The sequence below is a fragment of the Phalaenopsis equestris genome, unplaced genomic scaffold (genome assembly GCF_001263595.1).
Source record: "Phalaenopsis equestris unplaced genomic scaffold, ASM126359v1 Scaffold001314, whole genome shotgun sequence".
In the NCBI taxonomy this organism is placed as follows: domain Eukaryota; kingdom Viridiplantae; phylum Streptophyta; class Magnoliopsida; order Asparagales; family Orchidaceae; genus Phalaenopsis; species Phalaenopsis equestris.
In genome coordinates, this window is record NW_018165753.1 from 60,598 (window position 1) to 66,636 (window position 6,039).

A 6,039-nucleotide genomic window follows, 5' to 3' on the forward strand; every position below is an offset into this window, starting at 1 on the left:
GTGACAGAGGACTAGGAGGTGATTTTGGAACCTTTGGAGGTAGAAGGACCCACCGAGGAGAAAGTGGAGCAAAAGAAGTATTGATTAAATGGAAAGAACTATCAGATTATGAAGCAACTTTGAAACCTTATGAAGTGATCCAGAAGCAATTTTCATCATTCCACCTCGAGGATAAGGTGCTTCTTTTGGAGGGCACTATTGATATGTCGGTCCTCTTTGGACCATTTTGGCCTGGCCAACGCAGCCAAACAAGTGGACAACCAAACCCCTTGTGGGTCCCACGAAGCCACTTATCACGTATGCGAGAAGAGGAAAGTAATATAGGTTGGGGAAGAAGTTTGAATGTATCTTGAGGAGTATTTATTAGGGACAGTTAGCTAAAGTTTTCTTTATGTTATGTTTTCCAGCTATTTTTTACTTTAGAGTCTTGTTCTTAGCAGCGTATAGGATTTGTGAAGAGACGATTTGCCACTTGAATTGTAAATCAACCTATTATCTTTTTTTTTCCTTGGAAATCAGTAAAGTTGCCTTAATTTGGGTTTCCCACTTTTTTTCATGTCATTTATTTGTTGATTTTTATTTTGGTACATATCAAAATACTAATTTTTGAATTTCAATCTCGATCCCTTTTCCCAATTTAAAGGCCATGCATGTATTCTAACTTCTTCCAGCGAGTGGAGATTAATGTGTTTTGTTGTGCTTATCCAGTCATTATATCATTCACCATGCATTAGCTAATTAGGTTTTTTTTATTTAGTGGCGGAATTTGGATTTCAAGTTAGGCACCAAAGAGTGAATATTACGTGTGGAATTCACACATACATATTAGTGGTATTTTGTGATATTGTGATGGTATTGCACAATAATAACATCATAATACCACCAAATCCGTACTCATCCGCACGTAATATTTTTTTAGCACCGAAAGAAACCCAAAATTTATGGGAGGTTGTTTCTTTTCATGTTTTTTTCAACTCATGCATATGCATGCATGGCAAGCATACACACTCATCCACACATAAGCATCTACACATATATGCATACTAGCCAATTTTATATGAGATAATATATATTAGATATATTGTTGTAGATAAAAGTTAGAGTAAATTTTTGTAGTTAAAGCATGCACACTCCTTTCACACATAACCCTTACATGAATCCTATAGTAGGAAAGACATAAAAAATGAAATAATCGGAAGAGAAAGATATAAAACCTAATATTTCTCATTAATCAATTCATAATAAATATTTGGAGATAAAGGAAACAACATAAAATAGGAAAGAAAATAAATCTAAAATAAAAAAGAAATAAAGTTATATTAGAAAATAAATCTAAGAATCATAACTTCTAATAAGAATAAATTATTTTTTAATTTAACTTCAAAAAATCTTCCTTAAGTTGAAACATGGTTGAAAACCATGTTCAATTCAGACTTGAAAACATAAAAAAATAGGCAAGGAAGATTTGTTGTGAGGTAGAACTTGAAGTTTACATCTTGTGTGGCGGTTGTCTTTGACTGCAGTTCCCGTAGTGTCTGTAGGTAGGCGGAAGGGTCCTGTAGGTAATGTTTCAGGGGAGTTTGCAGGGAAGTAGACAATTTGCAGAAAAGTTGACTTCTAGTTGATTCGGATGTCTTTGACTGCAGTGTCTGTAGTTAGACAGAAGACTATTACAGGTATTGTTGCAGGAGAGTTTGTAGGGAAATAGATAACCAACAGAAAAAATTGACTTCTAGTTGTCTGGAGTTCCTGCAGTGTTTGTAGGTAGGTAGCAGGCTCCATCAGGTAATGCTGCACGGGTTTTTGCAGGGAAACAAACAAGAAAAATTGTAGGGTATGACTTGCAGCCAAAGGAAAAGCTCCAAAGGTAGGTCATGTTGCAGGAAAAGTTTGGGAGCCTGATGCAGAAAAAAGATATGAACGAGGCCTGCTGCATAACAAGCTTTGGAGTGTTGCAGGAAAGATTTCGGATGAGGGCCTGCTGCAAGAAAAAGTTCCAGAGGAGGGTCTGATGCAGAGAAAGGCTCCAGAGAAGGCTCTGCTGTAGAAAAAAATTTGGTGGAGGACCTATTATAGAAAAAGCTCCGGAGGAGGGCTTGACTTAGGAAAAAATTTTGGAGGAGGGTCTGCTATAGAGAAAAAGCTCCGAAGGAAGCGGCTCTGCACCAAGGAGGGCATGCAACAGGATACTCCAACTGTAGAGAGAGTTCAGGTGGCAAAGAAAAAATAGAGGACCTGCATGGTTTTTTTGAGCAGTAGGGAAGAAACGATGGAGAAGGGTATATAAGATGGCTGTTGGGATTCTATTCAAAGATATATTCAGTCTCGCCTCTGTAATAACATTTCTCAAGTCATTTTGAAAGCAAATTAAAGATGAACTCCTCTATAACAATTTTCTTTTTGTTTCCACAATCTATGCATGAAACGGGAGAGGATGCCTCAAAGGCAGTTGCAGATTGGCCGACAAGAATTTGAAGCCCGTAGGAAGGTGACGGTAAAGTCTGCAGGGAAGTTTTCCAGTCAGCATAGATGATTTTTGGTTGTTAGGGAGCTGTATAGAAAATGAGTTGTTGCCTGAAATTTGCAGAGATAGGTATCATATCTCTGATACTTGAACCCACTTCATCCACCTCATCCAAAACAAACATTTTGATGTAGTCAGGAAAAAGAGTGCCTCCTTAACATATCAAACGCATGACCAAGTTTGCCAAGAACCACATGAACAGCACTAGAAAGTATTCGTTGATCCTCCCTAACACTCGTCCCTCCCACATAAGCATGAACCTTCACATAAAGGTAATCACCAATTGCTCGCATAACTTTTTCGACCTGCTGAGCCAGTTTCCTCTTAGGAACAATAACTAAAGCCTGCATTCAACCAAACCATAATTGATCTGTTGTAGAATTCCATAACAAAAGATCACCATTTTTTCTCGGCCCATATTGTGCCTGTTGAATAACATCCAAACACTTGCAGAAAGGAACAATTCCCCTTTGTTGAATAGCAGAAGATTTCTCAAACTCGTAACCATAAATGCCTCGCTGAAGATTTTTTTGAAGGCCCATGGAATTAAATCTTTTGTCATAAGTTGTAAAGAAGTTCTGTCCATCACCCGTGAGTAGCTCATTCAGTTTTGTGTTGTATTGTTGACCATCAAGTGGAGACCCTTATAGTGCAAGCCCTGTCAATTTTTGCTTGTGAGAAGACAAATGTGAACGAGAGAAAATATGTCATCGCTATTTGTTGCAACCGGATGAGAAGGCAATTGACTGTGGACTAGCTGGTGAAGTTTGGAAGGGAATAGTTGTTGGAAGGATCAGCGATTGAACCTTAAGGAACTTGGTTGAAGGAAAGCCCGCAATGAAGCAGACAGCTTAACGACAAAAGAAAAACCTTCAAGGAGTGCTAGCGACAAAAAAAAATTGCAGGGAAGATATCGACTGCTAGGTAGATGCCCATGCAGCAGCTACGGTTCGATCCTAACAAGGGTCTGCAGCACGACAAAGATTGTCGGCTGCAAGGAATAAAAAGTTTATGATGGTAGGTGACTAGAGGGTTTTTTTGTTGGTTCTAATACAATGTTGAAATTCAGAATAATGTGGAATAGTATTATTGATATGAAAAAGGGTTATAAATTGATGCGTGCTAAAAAAATTCGCAGCAGTAGAGTAACAAATTATCGTCTTAGCGTTGTACAAAAGTTCAGCACATACACAGATGAAATAGAAAAAAGCGGTGATAACTCCATAACTTTTTACGTAGAAAATTCGTAAGGGAAAAACCACGGGGCCTGACTCAATTTTGGAAATTCACTATTGATTGATGATTATAGAAATCCCCTGTCTCACAGACGGAAAAGGGTAACTATATTTTTTAAGGTACAATGCCGACTGACGGCGTCTTGTTGGTGGTGCTCGATGATAGTGGGTGGAGGTTGACAACGGTCGGCGGTAGTCGACGACGGTCGGCGGTGATCAACGACTGTTGGCGGTAGTCATCTGAGGTTGGTGGTGGTCGTCGACGATTGACAGCAATCGACGATGGTCAATGACGGAGGTTGACGATGGTCACGGAGGTCGGCGGTGGTCGACGACGATTGGTGATGTTGCTGAGCTGCAGCTTCTCCTCAAAACCTCAGTCTCTCTCTAGACTTCCTTCCCCTTCATGAGAGAGATGGGGCTCTATTTATAGTGTTCTGGGTGCAATTAATGCAGGAATATGAATCATTTTGATCGGACGGTCCGGAGAGCTTTCCTCGATCATACGACGCTTAATGGACATTTAAGTGCCTTAATGATGTCAGAATTAAGTGATCTTGGGCTCGTTTGATTCGTCTTGTCAAGCCGCTCAATTTGAGTATAAACTTGTCATATTTGACTGTCGTTTAACTTTCCAAATGTATTCATAAATATTCTAACTGTGGTTTAATGACTTGATCTGGGCTTGATTTGACTTGGATTGAGCTAGTTTTCATATCATTATGTCTGTCTCATCGAACCGGTCAGTTTGATTATAAGTTTGTTGAAATCAGAGCTTTGGATGATTTTTTATCAAGATTTGAATGTTTCTTGCTTAAAATATTATCTCGAGATTCATGTTGAATGATGAAATTTTGTTGGTGGTGTATCATAAATATTCCTTATAAGAAAAAAGGAATTAACATGAAGGAAAGATATAACACCTAATATCTCTAATTAATCAATTCATAATAATTATTTTGAGAAAAATGAAATAACATAAAATTATAAAGACTAAAATAGGAAAGGAAATAAATCCAATCCAAGGAAATAAATCTAAAATGGGAAATGAAATAAAATCATTTTAGGAAATAAATCTAATTGGCATGACTTTTGATAGGAATAAATTATTTATTCTTAATATAAATTCTAATATTTTTTATTATATGTAACCAAGTAGGACTTCTTGCTCAAACTTAGATGGGCTAGGAGGCAACTTTGGTCCTTCGTTGAGTCAAATATTTTCGTGAATGTTTTCCTTTCCATATTTTGTTCTTACATAGAGATGGGCTTTAAGGTTTTGATTTCAAATTGATTCTTTATATGTATTGTAGTTCGAAGAATATAACATGTGAGGCTACTGGTGCTTTCTTCCAATCATTCTCCATGATCAGGATTTTCATATTCTTCATATGCCCCTCACACTATCTTACCTCCTTTGAAAAGTTTTCTCACCCTTTTCTCCGACTACTTCCTTTGAATCATAGATTCATTTGTTCTCCTCCCAGGAATGATTTTTAATGTATTATTATTTTACTAATGAAGGCTGAATGCCGATGATTCTGGTTTTAATTTTATTTTAATCAAAATTTAATCATTGTTTAGTTTGTGATTGCTAGTCTATGCATATTTTGTATCGATCTACTAATGAAACCATTTTATGGGTTCATGTCCAGACACATTTCAGGTGGCATTCTCCTCCAGTTCCATTTGATGCGTTCCACATGGTAATGCATCAGCTATGGTTTGCGGCTTCATGTGGTCAAAAGCTAATTTTAGAAATGAAGTCTCACAAAATTTAGGTGTTTATGTCTTCGAACTTGTAGCACATTCAGTGGAAACAAAGTGTAGAACTGCTTAGGATCACTTTTGCCTTTTATTTTTATTTTTTATTTTATTTTATTTATATTTTGATTTGAAACTAAACACATTTGGCTATTTGATTAAAAATATTATTGTTTTTAAAAACACTCAAAATACCGAAAAGTTATTTTGAGTGTTTTCAAAAACATATTAAATTATTTTTAAAAAAATAAATATTAATACTAAATGAATATATTTTCATAAGTAAAAGAAAAAAGAAAAAATAAAATTGATGACAGAAAAATCGAAGGATTGAGTTGAAGCACTGACTCTTCCTTCATTGAATTTAAGTGCCTAAAAATATATTTTTGGGCATGGAAATTTAATAGTGTCTGGCCAGTCTGTAATCATCTCATCGCAGAGATGCGCAGATTGTAAAGAAGCTAGTTTGATATCAGTTTTAGGTGATATTGTGTATTGGTAATGTATTGGTAGATC

The 6,039-nt window shown here is 36.5% G+C and overlaps 1 pseudogene; it reads right to left on the reverse strand.

Annotated features, from left to right (window-relative positions):
• Positions 1 to 2,576: 2,576 nt before the first annotated feature.
• Positions 2,577 to 3,788, reverse strand: LOC110033982 (annotated as a pseudogene).
• Positions 3,789 to 6,039: the final 2,251 nt, after the last annotated feature.